General features: G+C 36.8%; 1 long non-coding RNA gene across 1 annotated transcript in view; it reads right to left on the bottom strand.

Moving 5' to 3' along the window:
- Positions 1 to 13,679, bottom strand: part of LOC116184570 (uncharacterized) — a 47,530-nt gene extending 33,851 nt beyond the window's left edge. Inside the window, exons 1-2 of the long non-coding RNA XR_004149325.2 lie at positions 13,593 to 13,679; positions 13,152 to 13,226 (exon numbers count right to left, since the gene is read on the bottom strand). This is a non-coding gene — a long non-coding RNA (uncharacterized LOC116184570). The remainder of the gene's footprint in view (positions 1 to 13,151; positions 13,227 to 13,592) is intronic.
- Between the last annotated feature and the right edge of the window lie 4,457 nt (positions 13,680 to 18,136).

Below are 18,136 nucleotides of genomic sequence, written 5' to 3' on the forward strand. Positions count from 1 at the left end.
ACGTAAGGGAGAAAAGACTTAAAAGATTGAATACTACTGAAAACAAAGAAAGGAATATAGTCCTGATTTTTGTGTATGACACATGGAAATGAAATATTATGTAAATAAAACCTTGCTTCCCTAACCTATAAAAGGTAAGCAAATCATATTTGCTTCTTCAAGTTACTAAAAAGCTTTTTCATCTCTAGAAGACAAGGAATTCCCAGTTCAATTTTAGAGACTTCTTCTTAACAGCTTTTTTCTTAACAGCTGTTTCAGTGCAGTTACGTAATGTGGATGATCAGGTGAAAGTTTTCCTTTTGCTTTTTCTTGAGGTAAAGACACTATTTTCTCAATTGGTACAACAGGATACAGAGTGAAAAGAGAGAGTTTAGTGGGTTTATATCTTAAATGGAAATAGCCTTGTTCATCTCCTAGCATTACCATCAGTTTTGCCAGAATAATAGATATTACAGGTGGAGAGACAGAAAGAAAAATCTGTGTCAGTGTTTAGATTTGGATATCTGGCTTAATGAAGTATCTCATGGAAATGGATATCTCTACATGGTTTTACAGATATGGCAGGAGATGGAAAAGTGACAAAGGCTTTATATTCCTTACAGCAAGTCCAGGAGTCTCTTGAATGTTCATATTTACTCAGTTATTAGTTAGACAATGATTAATCCATTCACTAAGAGAAAATACCAAAGTGTGTTATTCGAATTCAGACTGCAGAATTTTGTGATCACTGTGCTTCATATTCCTGAGGTCCCAGCCTTACTGGGACCTGTCTCCAAATTCTGGAGGCAAAAGGCTTTCTTCCTTTTCAGTGTAGCAAAGAATGTTTGCTCAACAAAAATATGTAGTTCCAGAGACGGCCAAAAATGAGCAAAGTTTTGGACATTTGCAGCACTGTTTGAAGTAAAATGCATGGATTTCTGGAGATTGCAGTTATTCATCAAGATAGTAGAAAACACTCATATAATACAGATATATTGTAGAACGAGATTGCAGTACATTTAAAAAAAAAAAAAACAAACAGTTTTTCATCAAAACACTGCTGATAAAAAAAAAAAGACAACCTAAATTACTATCACAGATTTCCAACCATTGTTTTTCAAACATTTTTGAAAAAGAAATACTGTTCTAGCATAAAACAGTTAAAAGTAATATGGGTTTTCTTTTTAGATTTTGTTTTTAAAAGTAAAGACAGGCAGCACATAACTTGCTTTTAAACAGACAGGAAAAAAACCCAAAAATATTATCCTATAGGCTGTATTCGCAACCAAATGAAGATAAAAATCAAACTCATAGTTTTGGGGGATTTTTTTTTTTCTTTTCCACTTATAATGTCAGGCCATCTGTCAGGCATATAAAATTGAATATTTTCATGAGCTGTTTACTTCTATAAAGGATAGTCTTCATAGCATTCAGAATTTTTTAAAGGTCAGAATAACATGGTTGCTGTGATCAGGAAAGAAACAATGACACTTCTATGTAGAACAGATTCATTCTTCAGGTTAAATCTTCCTTTGGGGAAAATTATGTAGTTAACTTATATTGGGTTATTTTGATTTACATCACTATTTGGCTCTCTCCATATTCAAGCTATATCAATTTCTTTTACTGATAAAACAAAAAATGTACTTTGTACACCGCAAAAGAAGCTGGACCTAAATTATGTGAGCAATGCTGGAAATCGTTACAAATTTCATAATTAACCTACTTTTCTTAAAAAGATAGGACTGAAAGATCTTGATTTTATTATCTGAGCAGAGAAAAAGGAGAAAAGGGTCAGGCTTTTCTGCAGGTGAAACAATAGTTACATGAACAAAATAGCACAAGGATTTCTGAATGGGGTTTAAATTACCCTGTTTATTGAACAGTGTTGTGGTTATTTCCAAACTGTGGCAGATGTAATTAAAATATTCTGCCATGGAAGACAGTTCTTCACTAATTTGACTATATCACTATATTACTCACCTAGAAATATGTGAGTAAGCTACAGTACCACCTGTATTGCATCAACCACAGAGGAGAAATATGCAAGTAGAAATAATCAAGGAAGGTGCTGAGAAATTATATGGCATCAGTATTAATCATATTTTTTTAAAATTCTGTATCTATAAAATGTTTGTGCATGACAAGTAGAAATGAAATATTATGAAGCTTAAAATAATAGGGCTTTTCCTTGAATCAATATGCAATCATGACAGCTTTATAATGAAAACATATTAATATATTCCAAACTTCATTTGGTATTCATGTTTTTTTTTCTTATTTTTTATTAGGACACTTCCTTCCATCATCAAAAGAAAATACAGCTGCAGATAAAAAAACAGACAACTTTTCACTGTGAAAAATCAGAATAATCTTCTATTCTTTAATTTAAAATCAGTAGCAACAATTCAGCAGACAGTAGAGTTGTGCCACAATAAAACAAATGTTGCACAAATGTTGTTTCACTATCTTATAATAGTGAAAATATAAATGCCAATGTGGAAGCAATTTTGATAAGAGATGCATCTTAATGCAAGCAGAAGCTTGTACTGTTCTTTCATGTTGTGCATGGTCTTTCTTGGGAAGAAATACAGTTTTATGCCTTTTTAAGACCTTAAGTGTTTTCAAGACTTTCTACCACATTGGCATTGATCTCCTTAAAATATGAAACACTCAATATTTGAGTCAAACTTAGAAATTTTTCTATCATTGTTAATCACTAGCTGTAGCTGGACAATTATGATTAAGCAAGTGCAGTGTGAATGTTGTATTCTTGGGTAATATTTTTTTAAAGGACAAGGGAAGACTCCTAAGATGAATGGGCTGTCTGGATGAGAGCCACCTGGGATGAAGTCAGGACTGAGTTGTAACTGGGGAAGAGGTAATGCTAGCATGGAGGAGATCACAACCACCAACACAAACAGTGACCACCCACTCCAGACAGAGCTCAGAGTCAGATGAAGGGAAGAACTATGCCTGAGGACTAATTAGCACAAGAAGTAAGAAATATAACTAGCAAATAGGGGGTTGTGTACTAACTGATGTAAAAACTGTGAAAAATGTGACCAATGAATGCTCATGCCTTTGTTTGTTAAAATGCATAAACAGTGTAAAGTTGAGATGATCAGGGAGTCAGGCTTCTGTGTGCTACCACCCAGCTCCCTCTGCTCACTCTAGGATAAAAAGCAGGAATATCTTACCTGGGTGTGTGAGGTGCTACTGCACCAGGTAACAGGACCCTGTTCAGGACAACAAAGGGGTTCCTTTGAATTATGATGAAATGCATGTCCACACTTCAAAGGAATTTGGTTGATCCAAACTTTGAAACAAGGTATGTTCTTGGTGACAAAAATAGTCTGAAAGGTTTCCATGAATGCAGCTCGTATCGTTTGCCTCTGTGAAAACTTAGAAGACTGATTTTGCTAAGGTGCTCAACTGTAGCTTTGGAGAAAACACTTCTCTGTTCCACTGCTATTCTTGCAATATTTCTATTTAATTTTTTTCCCCACTCACGTCCTATGCAAGAGGGTCATAAAAGCCTGCTTTTTCTACTGGTCATTTTTTGGAGATCAAAAGGTTTTGTGCATAGCAAATATATATCGACAAAGCTTTTCTTTAGAAAACAAATAATATAATGAGTTATTTGCAATAGGCTTGAGTGGTTTGGAAGCAGTAAGACACGAGTATCCAAAATGACAGTCTCTTGAAATATTTCATTCTGTTATAGACAGGAAAGTGAAGAGCAGAAGCATAGCAGATTCCAGACAGATATTTAAAATCTCAAATTTTGGAAGAGGAAATACATTTGCCCCACTTCTTCATTCTTTCCATTTTACAAGTTGTCATGGTTTGACACTGAACCAAAACCAGGCAGCCACGGAAGTTACTTACCCTCTCCTGTCACAGTTGGGCAGAGGAGAGAAAAACCTTAAATAAAGGCTTCATGAGTTGAGATAAGGACTGGGAGAAAACACTCCAAGGGAAAAACAGGGTCTCTTAGAGGTATAAAATGAGTTTATTACTAAAAAATTCAGGGGAGGATAATGAGAACTAAAATAAGCCCTTTAAAACAACTTTTCCTTCCCCAAATCCTCTGTCCTTCCCCCCAGCAGTGCAGGGAGACTGGGTTGGGGGCTTTGGTCAGTTTGTCATTTGAGGTCTTCCACTGCTCAGGGAGAGGAGTCCTTTCATGCTACACCATGGGGTCTTTCCCACAGTAGACAGTTGTCCGTGAACTTCTCCAGTGTGGCTCCAATCTCACAAGCAGCAGTCCTCCCAAAACTGCTGCAACATGACTCCCTCCCACAGGCAAGCAGTCCTACCACAACTGCTGTGGCGTGGGTCACTCTTCCACGGGGTGCAGTCCTCCAAGGCCAGGCTGCTCCAGCCTGGGGGCAGGACCCCTCTCTCCTCTGGGTTTCCCACAGGGTCACAGCCTCCTCCAGGCATTCACCTGCTCTGGCATGGACACTTGCCCCACAGGCTAAGGGTGGATCTCTGCATCCCCTGTGGACCTCCAAGGGCTGCAGGGGCACAGCTGCTTCACCATGGGCTGCACCACAGGCTGCAGGGGAACTCAGCTCCAGTGCCTGGAGCAGCTCCTGCCCCTCCTTCCCCACTGACCTTTGTGTCTCCATGTTGTTTCCTTCACATGTTCTCACCTCCCCCTCTTCCCTGAGTGGAAAAATATCTGTCTGTGTCCTACTTTGTCTTCATTTTCTTCTTAAATCTGTTATCACAGAGGCATGAAATCTGCTACCAGCCTCTCCAATTGGCCCAGCCTTGGCCAGCAGCATGTCCATCTTCAGAGCCATCAGGGATTGGCTCTGCCTGACATGGTGGAAGCTTCCAGCAGCTTTTCAGAGAAACCAGCTCTGTGCCCCTTGCTGCCCTCCAGTACCAAAAACCAGGCTGTGCAAAGAACACACAAGCTTTACTACACTTTTTCATTTTGAATTTAGTTGGTGCAATACAGCCCTCAGATTTATAATGATTTTTTGGCTTCCTGGATAAGGGAGTTTAGTTTTTATGACTTCTTGTTTGTCAACAGCCCATACTTATAGCACACTGAAAATGGCAAAATACCAATAATGCATTGTGTAGTGTGTCCACTTAGTCATCAGCTAAAATCATACCTAATAGTAGCCAGATTTCTGTTTAAATAATCACCCATGCTTATGCACTTTGTCCTTGTTGAACTAAACACATAAGTAAAAGATTATACAATGGATTGTTAATACATACAGTGCTGATAAATTTGAAATTGCCTAGTAGGAAATTTAAAGAACTGAATAAGTGGATTTTTCTCAGAACACTGTGACAGAAGAATGGAAGTTGTAAACATTATTGCCATATCAATTCCTTCCTTCCCTAGAATGGTCTTTAACACTTAATTAACTCCTGTTGGACACTGAACAGGTCTAGTGATTAGAAAATAGAATGCTAGAGGAAAATTAGATTTCAAGTAAAAGTTTCAAAGTTAAAGTTTCAAGGAAAAACTTAATATTATTATTTTTGATGTTTACCTAGGTGGAAATATGACAAGTTTGTTCTCATTTCATTAGAAACAATGCAAAAATATTAGATATATTTTATAGACTGAAGGTTATATTAGATCAAGGCACAAAACAAAGAGCATAAGCTACAAGCACAAGGAGGCAAAACACAAAAAATGCTGCAACCAGGCATTGACCTAATATTTAAAGAAATAGCTGAGAGAATCAAGAAAATAACAAGATACAGCTAGAAGACTGTGGGAATCCAGAGCTTCCCTCTGGGTACCCTGAAAGGCCTGGGACCCTGGCAGGGGGTCAGGAACCCCCCTGTACAGAGCCCTGAGAGACACTGTCTCTCATCTCTGTCCGTGGAAAAGAGTTTTCAATCTTACAGGATGAATTACAAGCTCTGAGTGTTTGATATGAGTAATAATTAAGTGTGGCACGGGTGCAAAAGTAAAATTTTATGTTTCTAGATTAGGGGTTCAAAGGGGACAAGACAGAGGAAATTGGGTGTGTCTTGTCCTTTTTCTCCTTCTTCATGCCCTCCATGTTTCACTGTAGTGTTGGCATTTTTCTATTGGTTTAGGCTGGGAACACACTGTTCAACATAGATGATAGATATTGGCACATTATTGTAAATATATATAGTTTCTGGTATATAATGTTTGTAACATCCCGCTGAGGGGCAGAGCCCCACACGCTGCCCTGCAGGACAGACCTGCAGCAGGGCAGCAGAACATGTTAGAGATAAGCAAGAATAAACAACCTTGAAAACCAGCACAGATGAATTATGACTTTTTCTTTGGCAGCGGGGCTGAAAGACAGAGGCTTTCTACAATCTCGGAATCATCAATACCACAGATTCCGACAGAAGACTAGAAAATATGACCTACCAAGAAAGGCTTACCTATGAATGATGTAGGTTTAGAAATTTTGTTATGCTGTGTTGGTAAATATAGTCTGACAAAGTAATGTTTAATTTTGGTAAATGAGAGTTTTAAAATTTTTTAGTGCTCTTTAGCAGTTCAAGGAGAGTTCCAGATGATTCTTGGTTTAACAGCAAATGCAAACTTCAAAAATATAAACCTTGTTTATTTTCAAAAATATCTGATGGAACTTGTTTTTGAAAATTTATTTCCCTAACATCTACTTAACATTTAATACTTCCATTTCTAGGGTAAGATAGGACAGAGTAGAAATAGTTTGTGGCAGAAATTCAACTGCTAGCAAAACAATTTTTTTTATATCTTCAAATTATTTTCTGAGGGAACATTAATCTTATGCTGTATGCTTAGGTTTTTTTTTCTGATGTCACAAACCATGGCGTAAGAACCAATCACAGTACCAAAGCTAGCTTTCAAGGTCCTAGTGCCTCAGAAGTGCCCACTTTGGCTCACTTGCTTTACAGTTCTTGACAATTAATGTTTCAATGGATGCCAGAGGTCCTCCAGTGCTTCTTCCCTTCCAGCTTGTCACAGCAGTGAAAATAGTTTGGTCTTCATCCACATATACATGCTCTCTCCCTTGCAATTGTCTCTGATGGGCGATATGATTTATCCTAAGAATGCCAGGTGGGACTTGTCCAAAGATAAGATAGCTGGTCTCCCATTACAATTAGATTTATTGCCAATACAATATCTAAATACTGCCAATGCATTATATAATTCAAACAGTTCTAGAGAGTTATGATATTTGGCAGGTTCTGTTAGATATGTACTGGTTTATGGTCTTTGGCCTTGCAGAATGCACAATTATAATGCAACAAAGGTCCTATGGAGGAACTTTAGGATTTTATCTCTGTGTGACCAGATCTTAGCCAGAGTTTCCATCTAGAAGCTGCTTATATCTTGTCCTGTTTGCCCAGCCTCCAGCAGCATTTTATATCCTTTTGCAGTCTGATGCAACAAAGTCAATCTAAATAATCACACTCACACATCTGTGGTATGAGAGAATTCAGACCACAGATGTGTTAGCGTGATTATTTAGATCTTCCTGCAATTCCCACCTCGTTTTCTTATCTTAGGACAAATCACTGGATCTCTGGCAATCACTGATTGCCCATCAGTGGATCTCAAATGCAGAGAGTGTGCATTGGAGGGGAGAACTCATACAACTACCTACTACCATTGCATTATCAAATCTGTAAGTTATAGCGACTTTCAAGACCTTTGATAGACATTGTTACTTTAGTGATTGATTGCAAACAGAAGCTCAAAAAAATGAGCAAATATGGCACTTCCGAATCATGGAACACCATATGCAACAGTGCTTCTGACCATGGTGGGGATTATTCTAATAAAAATTACTTGGCTTGTGACCAAGGAGAAGAAACCATTCTCCAGAGATTATATACCACTAGCTTTTTTGCTACCTAATTTTATTAACTTTTTTTTGTGATAAAATATAATTATTTTTTAATGAATGAATGAAGATCTCTTCAACAATGGATAGAAGTACACATATAAGGCACTTAGCAGAGAGAATGTTTTCATTTGACTGATAATTTGTTTGTTTATTTTTGTAAATTGAGATGTAATTTGAATTAAAATACTTGAGGGAGAATACTAAATATATATACCAGGCTGAATTGTTAACATTTTCACTGAAAAATATAGATTTTTCTCTTTTATATATGAGTAAACACATGTGTCAAAGCAGAGATTTTGATTGATAATAGGTAGGTGTGTGCATGTGCAGGAAAGGGGAAGGCAATTGGCAAAGAACTTTTGACTCTTGCTTGTCCTGAAGTAATTGATAATTTCTGGCATGGTTTCCAAAAAAAAAATCAGTCTTATCATTAAGGCTTATTTCTCCTTGGCCAGCTAAATAAATTGGAACACGTCATTTTTCTACAGACTATTCAGTCATACATTTTTCCATTTATTCCTACTCTTCAGAGATTTAATCCCAACATTACAGTGACACAGAAAAAGACAGAAAACCCTGTCAATAGGATATTAGGTGTCTGAACAAAATAAGGAAGGCAGGCTAATAAATGAAACATCACATAATAATTAAAAGTATTTTGATTGTAGATGAAAAAATGACAAAAGATATGACCATTCTCATTTCTTATAAAAACCCTTTAAGATGTTATCTCACTGACAACCTATATTTATGGCCTTTGTGTCAAAGACCTGGGATGACATTTAAAATAAAAAGTAACAATAATTAATCAAATAGAAAAAACATTCCTGAATGTGAATGTCATGTCTTAGCATAAGAATTTTTAAGCAGGTGAGTTTGTGAGCTTCATCATTTTTGTATTTGAACCAAAAATTGAGCTTGAAGTACCTCATTTATACAACTTACATAAGGGCATCTTCTCATCTTCTTTGATAGTAAAATGTATGATTGATTCTTCAAATTAATATTCAACCCTGTCTATGCTATATTGCTTCTATATTTTATAATTTTGGGTAAAAGTTATTAGAGGTACATTCTTGTCTATTCCTTTCAGTATTTACATTTCAATCCTACCAATTTGTCTAATCTCTTCCCAAGGTTTTGTTATTGGATTTTCTCCCTGTACAGAGTCCAGTCCAATAATTTGCAAGTTCATTATTCACTATAAAAACAAAACAAACTAATTATTTTCTCTTTAATGTAATTCCATATTTCAGTAAGTGCTGCATCATTCTAACTTTGTGGACTTTGACGAATAAAACTTGTGCCTTCAGCTATATCACTGCTTCTGTGATTTTGTTAAAACATTTTTTTTTCATGGCTCATCAGTGGGATTGCACTTGTTTCCACATAGACTGATGAATTTGTGAGAAGCCCGTTAGAGATAAATTGAAGAATATTATTAGCAACTAGTGGGATTTCCTGTACTTACACAAGTGTAATTGCTATAAGTAATAGATACTTTCTCCCTAACTTAGGCGAAAATTAGCAGTCATTATTGCTGAAGGTGACAAAGGATCATAGAATCTTAAGAGTATCCCCAGGTGGAAGACACCCACAAGGATCACAGAAATTCAAATCCTGTCCCTGCATAGGACAACACCATGTGTCCAAGAGCATCATCTAAATGGAGATGCTCATTGAGACTCACTTTAAAGCAAAGCAGGAGGAACTGAAGAGAAGGTAGGTCCTGTCTTCTTCACTGTTGTGTCTGATTTCAAACCTCTATGTAGAAAAATCATGAAAGAGAATTGTCACATTTAGCATAAAAGAGAACAGGTCACTGTTGTTCCATGTTCTGCAGAATTAGTATGGTTAACAGCAAGTCTTCTGACTTTAGCAACAATTTTTTTATATGTGTTTCTCATACTGTGGTATTGAATTCAATCCTGAAAAGCATTTCTTACTGCAAACCTATTTATATTGCTGTCAGAATAATTTCTTTTCATTGATTCAATTCTTTGGTATGAGTATAATTTCTGCTGCAAATGTCCTTGGATTTTTTTAAATAATGCTACCAAAATAATATGGAAACATATCTTTTGCTCTGGTACTCTCCACTACAAAACTGTTGAAATAACTGTGGAAATGTTTCCTCCACAGTTGCTTCTATTAAAAAATTATCATAGGGTGGTGATAGAAAAGGTGAAGATGTAAAAACTATGCAATCTGTAGTAGGTATCATGCCACCTATCAACTAGCAGACATTTCAGATTCAGTCTGGCCACTGGCTGATGAATTGCTATAAATGTCAAAACCTAAAAAAAAAGGAGAAAAACACCTTCTTTCCAATAAAAGACAACGAATGTCTGAGAAATGCTGTGTTTCATAAGAATGTTTTCCAGTCTTTTAATCAAATTATTTTTATTACATCTCGGTTTTCACTTCCTTTCATATACTATTTTGTATATATACCCCAAAACAGTTGGTTTGGTTGTGAAAATGAGTTTGTCTCTCGCTCAAGTGGTTGTTAATAGGCAAGAGACAGAGAAGATAACAGGTACCATGATTGTAGGAATGATATTCAAACACGTATATGTTGAAGTTTTATTTTAACATCTGTGAAAGTACAGGTAGTCATGCTGTGAATTTTTGCCCAATTTTGCTAGCATGTTGGACAAACATAGCCAAGTAATTTTTATAATTATGGCTGGAAGTCATGCCAGGTTGGAGTACATAATTTAGGGAATAAAAGTACATAATAATCACCAGAATTTTAGTATACAGTAATTTACTTTGGTTCTTCTAAAAGTATGACTCACAGAACCACAATCACTCCTCCATAAAGCTGTTCTGTTCTGTTATTCCTCAGGTTTGTGAGTTTAAATACTTTCTAAAAATGTAACTATGTTGCTCACAGAGTTCAAGCTCTCTGCCCTCTGTATGTGGATTAAATCCTGTTGATAAATAGGTAGAAACATATGCAGTTTAAAAACTCCAGTGATTAAATTGTAATATAAATTGTAAGAAAGCGCAGTTTTAAATGGAATTATCTTGCTTTTTGATTGCTTAGAGTCAGTTACAGCAGGATATCTGACAAGATAATTTTTTTCTCCTCTTTGGATCATGAAAAATGTCTTTTTTCTGCCTGAATTTAGATAATATATTTTTTCATTTACCTGGAGAAATTTTTGCTTTCTCATATGACAAAAAATTATTAACTGTTGGAGTGTCCAGATAATATTTATTTGAAAGAAGAATCTTTAAAAATTTGTTACTTGTTTATGTTTGGAAGGCTCCAAAATTAAACTCTTGCTAGGTCATTATTTCCCATCGAGTATTCTTATTCAGAAGACCTTCTTAGCTTAAAGGATCTTTCATCAAATTGAATTCCATCCCCAGCGTAAAGTGCACTTGCATAACTGAAGTGCTAGACTTATAGCTTAAAAAAATTGCTTCATTTGTTTTTCTTAATTTATAGTGTGTGTACTTTACCATTTCCTAAATACAGCTAAGTAATATTCTGTTGATACCATATTTGTTCTGCCAGTAAGCTTACTGTCAAACATTGTAAAGAGACACTTGCAAGTAATGAGATTTCATTATTAAAGCTCTATTTTTGTGTGTGTGTGTGCTGAGAGGTATTGTCTATGATACATGGAAAGCTGAAAATGCTTATTTATGTATGAGGTAATTATATTCATGTCACCAGTCCCATTGAGTTAATGAGATTATTAACAAGAAAAAAATTGCTTCTATTTTGGTGTTTTCAGAATTAGATCATGTATTCTGGTTCTATGTTTTCAAAATTTTAGAAGCTGTTTAAGCAGCTCTTTTCCCCGTAGATTTGCTCAATCCTAATTGTTAGACCTATATGTTACTGAGTAGTGATATCCAAGTCCTTTAAGCAGCTTTCAAGATCTAAGCCTAATATATTTGATAGATGCCTGTGCTAATGTCATCACTTTTCCCAGTCTCTGCTGATTTTCATAAGCATTGCAAATCAATATGACAGAATAATATTATTTCCTTTTTAATCTCATGAGTTCTTAGCCTTATATGTGGTCCCACATTGTAAAACATAAAACCCCCCCATGATTATCTCCCTTCTTTCACAAAGAGTGTTCCCTGTATGTGAATGATTTATTTTCTTAATCTGCTGCTGACAGAAGTGGGATTGTGTGCTTCCTGCTGTGATCCAATACATGTTCTTTTATTCCCTTATTTTTTAAGGAGGCCTCCAATTTCCAAACTAGTCTGAAAAGTTGTGTTCCTTTTGTTGTCCAAATTCACCAGCAATATACACCTTAATTATGAATTCAAGGTGAAATTACCTTAAAATGAATTTGCAGATTGGAAATAATAACCAACATACTTCTATTACTGCACTGAGAAACATCTAGGTTTCAAATACCCACAGGATGCCTGAAAGCTATGCTTTTATTACTGATGATAAAATAGCATGCCTTTTTCCCATGCAGAAGTTTCACACATGATTGCAAATTTATATGACCAATAAGAGAATGATGTCTCAAAATGATACATTAGCTTGTGTTTCTCAGTGCTTTAAAGACCAATGTTGGTTGCTCTCTTATTTACTATTTACAGATTGACACTTTGGTATTTTATGTCATCTTGCCCTCTGGCAGGACAGAGCTCCTTTCCCATTTTCCTTTCACCAGCAATGTCTCCCAAGCCTTTTTTCTAAAGGCAAGTTTCAAAAATAACAATCAATAATGGACAAGATCCTGCTTATGAGGCACTTGAAGAAAATCAACCCATAAAGTTTCATGGGACCTGGTGAGCTATGTCTAAGGGTGCACAGAGAGTGTCTTTGAAAGGTTGCATTGTGTTATCCTTAAAAGGTCATAGAGATTCTAGGCAATCTGCAACAACTGCAGAAAGGGAAATGTCACATCCATATTCAAAAAAGTCCAAAAGGGTCATGCTGGGAAGTGCAGACTAGGCAGCTTCACTTGGACACAAAATGGAGTAAGTCCTATTGTAGCACAATTCTGAGCACATGAAGAACCAGAATTTGATGAGAAAGTCAGTGTGGGCTGCTGAGGGTATATCATGTATGGTCTTGCAATAAAATGGCAGAATTTGGAACGAAACAGGTGGATATAATCTATCTCTATTAGCTTGAGATGTCATGTTGTAGATGTGTGGACAAAAAAAAAAGAGACAAAATTAGCTGGATCATTATAGTAGTTATTGGTTCATGTTTTATGTGGGTGATAGTTACAGGTGATGTTCCTCAACGGTCTGTCCTGAAACATATGCTGTTTAAAACACTGTGAATAAGCTGAAAGAGTACACACTCACCAAGTTCGTTTATTACTTCAACCCAGGAACACCACTTAACACACACTGGAGGCCAAGGGTGTCATTCCGAGGAACCTAACAATGAACAGACCAACAGGAAATCTGTGAAATTCACCAAGGACAAATGCAAAATCCTCCACTTGAGATGGAACAATCATGCCTCCTGGTATGATATAGACATGAGCCTCATCAGCCAGGGAGCAGCTCTGCAACTCTGCAGTAAGGAAATATCAGCCAGCAGTGTTTCTGGACAACTAATGCTATTTTTTTCTTGGGCTGTATGAACAACACACTTGGGTAAATGATGATACGCCTTTCCTCAGGATTTGTTAGTTACTATGCAGTTACCAAACTCAGTTTACAGCCTCCCAGCAGGTCAATGGTGTTTGCAATTTATAGGAACTCAAGAATGGTCACGGACAGTGTGTCTGGAGCACTCACCCTATGAGAAGATTCTATGGGCCAGGACTTGGAGCAGAGACAGCTTCACAGCACCTGACAGTAATCCAGTGCCTCTGGGGAAGGGATCAAGGGAATGAAACCTTCACAGAGGTGCCTGCAGACAGGAAGAGAGACAGAAGAGATAAAAATGGAGAAGACCCAAGTGGACATATGGAAAAATTAATTTTAAATATAATGAAGTTTGAAGCAGGTTTCCAAGAGGGATGGCAGACTGTCTGTTTTTAAAGATTACCAGGAATGGATGGTAATGGTTACCATGGTACCCTGAGTACCTTGGTCTGAAATTTCAATGCAGTCTTTTATTCATGCAAGAGACTTTACCAAAGACAGATTCTAATTCTCTGATTAAATAAATTTGAAGGGTAAAGAGGGAGAAAGTAGATCACTGTTAGTAGAAAAATAGTATAATGGAACATGACATTGTGGTTAGTGTTGGCTGATTTATTGATATATAATCAGCACACCATAAAGTAGAATAGTATACATTGGTAGGGATTTCTGAAGTTCAAAGTTTAATCGTCAGCTCAAAGTACACTTAGATTAAGTTTTTCAGGATATTTTTGGCAAGAAAATTGACTGAGACAAGACACCAAATATGTATTTTAAACTATGAAAATTATACCCCTACCTACCTATGCTAAAAAATAACAGTTTTGACTTCAGATTATGACAGTAAGTCATCATGGCCCAGTTTTTATTTTGAGAACTTTGTGGTCTTAATGAGTCTGCATAGAATGCACTGAAATCATCTCATCACTTGGCCTTTGCCATATATCAGACATAGCTATTAAAATGGTCAAACACATACAGGGATAAAGTAAAACTCACCTTTGAAGGATACCTTTCCTTTCTGCTCCAGAAAGAAACGGACTTAGGAGACTGTGAGAAAGATCTAGTTTAGGTGTCATGGGAAAGCCGGATAAAAGATCTTCTGTTGCTTCTCTTTCGACCGCTACTTGCTCCTTTCGGGGGTTCCTTGCAGCTGTCCCCCGTCCCTCCCCGGCCCCCCGGGACCCTCTGGCTAGCTGTCCCCTCCGGGGCGGGGGTTTTCCGCGGTCCCACTGCCCTTGGCTTACCAGGCAGCGGCTGGGTTAGCACGGTCCGAGCTGCGGCGCTGCCTCAGTCGCCGCTAGGATTCGAGATAAAGAGACCAAGAGAGACCAAGGGTATGCTTGTCCAGAGAGATTGTATTGCCTGAAGCGTTGCAGGGACCAAAGGCCCTGGGCTATTGCCCAGATACAGTTTTATACAGCAAAATTAAGAGATAAGGATTAAACAATAGGACAGTGTTCAGCTAAGGCACATCAGAACCACCCCAGGGGCCAGGCCCAATGGGAACTGCTCAGGGGTGGGGAGAAGGGGGTTTGCAGAGGAATGCTGAAGCGGGACTTTCCCGAGACAGTGGAGCATACATGAATGTATCTTTTCCCTCAGTTTACCATTCCCAAGGCCTTTCTAAAACAATTGGGCATACATGAATGTATCCTTTTCCTCAGTTTACCATTCCCAAGGCCTTTCTAAAACCTTCCTCCATGCTACCATGCCAGCATGATAACTACAATCTTCCATGAAGAGCTACATTAAAAAAGTAAATACTTTCTAGAGGAATGTTCAAGAAGTCATATTGTCAAGGTTTTCAAGAAAATGTTTTCAAAGATCAATATTACTTCCATGGAATTCAATGCATGTTTATAGTACACAGTAAGAAATTTGAACTTTTCATGGATATGAACTACTGTTTTTTTGGTGTTTAGCATAGCTTCTGAACTAGTTTCTATATATTTGACTCTATGCTGCATTGCATATTTTAAACTTAGCCTCACTTAGAATTGATCTACTGAGATCAGACTAGTTTATCTGGCTACCTTCCATCTCCGCCTTTTAATTTCCTGTTATCCTGAAATATCTGTGAGGGGTTACTTGGGACAGCTCTGTGCAGCATTACAGGTGCTGATTGCTTGGGCTGCTTTAGAAACAATGTATGAAAGATTTCCCCAAAGACTGTGTTTTTTTAGTTTGAAGCCTGGAAGAATAGAACTGCTGCTGTGAAGTGACAAGGACTAAAGCATGTGTCTGGAAATTGCAGCATTATCCTACTGTCTGATTTATCAATTATGAGGGAAACAGGGAAATTAGGACTGTTATAAGACTCAAGCTGTTGTTTGATATTTTTTTTTTTTAATTTGGAGGTCTGAATCTAACTAGTACCATTTAAATCCTTCTCTGTTACCTAGTTTTGTATGTAATCTGAGGAATAAAAGCAAACAAACAAATAACAAACTTCCAAACCAAAATTAAATTACCAGAAATGTGTCTTTTGAAAAGTTTACTTGAAGAGTAAAATTTTTAAGTGCTCTGTTGGATTAGCTAGGCAAAAATCAAACATTCCTGCAATTTATTTCTTCAATTGCATGCCCGCTTCTGTTAGGGACCTTATTTTCTTTAAATATTGAAGACATTGGATGCACACCAAGGTCTTGATTTTTCCCTACAGAAGCATCAATTTCTGAGTGGTCATTTGCATCTTTGCCAAATATTTATAATGATACATTAAAAAATAGGGCAGATTACTTAATTCTAGAAATTTCTAATGAAAGCCAGTTTTTCTCGTTCTCCCACAACAAAAGAGATTCTGACTAGCAATTTTAAAAAATCATCTGTTCTTGAAGATTGATATAAAGTCCAAATTGATTATTTTGCCTTTCCCTAACATCTCTCCAAGGTAAGCTCAACAAAAAACTAGGGAATTGAAGTCCAAGTTTAATATAAACAAATTCTTCTCTTGCCCTTCTCTAAAGAATGAATAACATTGCCAGTGATTTATGCCAAATTTATTGATGGCATATGGTGATAGTCTGAAACTAATACTGATTACCAGCCTGGTTTATACTGATGGCATCATGAAGGATGAGGAGAAAAAAAAAAAAGATCAAATCACAGCACGAGTAAGAAAAGAAAAGAAGAAATAGCAGTATAGGGCTGGGGAGTAAGCTTGCCTGGGAAGGAATGTATAAAAGAAAAAGTTCAAAGATAAGACAATAAAGCAGTAATTGCAGAAGTCTGCCAAGTCTGTAGAATGTTTGAGATTCATTGATTTAAGAGAACTTCAAAATGTGTTTGAAGAAATTTTGTAAGATTTGCAGGTCTGATTAGTGTGTGGTCTAATTAGGTTAGTGTGCTTTTCATAGTTATGTCTAACTGTAGGTCAGGCAATAGATTATCCATTTTTAAAATCTCCTACAAATGCTTCAAGGTCTACAAGTATCATGATTTTGTCCTTTTTTTTCAGGAGTGACACAAGAGTCATGTCTCACATTTGTTTCACCTCAGAGAATTCTGTGGAATTTCAAAAATTTGTCTTAAATACTGTGAAAACCATGTGTTACAGTAAACATATTTAGTTTTATCAGGCCTTTCTTTATGAAAAAAAAGTTTGTGCAGAGTTCTAATATCATGGTCCTAAGTGTTGTGTATCTGATATTTACCCTTGTAAATCTGAAATTTGCCCTTCACATTTTCATTGGCAAGAAATTTGCAGCAAGTTATCTGGTTTTTAAAGTCTGTAAAAAAGTTAACTCTTTTTTATAGTGTTTGGGGAGGCAGTTGTGCATTCAAACTCCAAAATTAGTGTCTCTATTGTTGCTAGCATAAGGCAGGAGGTGCTTATTCGCAAAAAGCAGGGGACAAACATGAAAACTGTATCCTCTCCCTGACTGGTAAGGGGAGGTCTGACATGAAGGAAAAGGTGCCATTGGCCTAATTAATTACCTCTGGTGTATTTGGCAAGTTTTTCCTTCTTTTCCTTTTGGAGCAGCTGTGCCACTGGCCAAAGGTAAAAGTAGCACACACACACAAGGGAACCACCAAATTTCTTTTAGCAGCCACAGGCTCCTGTTTCCTCAGCCTTTCCTCTATGTTCACTAAAAATGCTGGCCCTGCTGAGTGGCTTAGTCTGCTCTCCTGCTGCCACTTATTTCCAGCACTCTGCTCAGCACTGCAACAGCAATTTCAAGCCTGTAAATTTTCTGCTTCCTCTAATGTTTTCTTTGCTTCCTGAACAAGACAGAAAGAAGCTCATTAAGATTGCCATGCAACACATCAGAGGGCAAAAGCACTTACCCATAACTCTTTGTACTTTTGTAAGGGATAACTCCTAGAGGTAAAGAATCTAAATGAAGTTTATATTGCTGCAAAAATGCAGTCCAGCTTTTTCTTTTTCTTCCACCACAATCAGATCATGTGAAGTTCTCCACTTTCATACATGTAGTATATTGAATGTAGAAAGAAAAATGTCCTATTTAGAAAAAAAATTTAGAATTGGAATGAAAATAAATCTACCATCATTGTGTCATCCATCATCTATGTGCCCTTGGCAATTTTGTTTAGTCATATGTCAAAACTAAGTGAACCAGAAGCAAACTGAGCTGAACAAATAATAAACTGGAATGAAAAAACAAAATAAAAAAAAACCCAAACAAACCTCCCAACCTAAGAAGCTCAGAAAAACTCCTACCAGTCTTTTT

This window comes from Lonchura striata, chromosome Z (genome assembly GCF_046129695.1).
Source record: "Lonchura striata isolate bLonStr1 chromosome Z, bLonStr1.mat, whole genome shotgun sequence".
Lineage (NCBI taxonomy): Eukaryota > Metazoa > Chordata > Aves > Passeriformes > Estrildidae > Lonchura > Lonchura striata.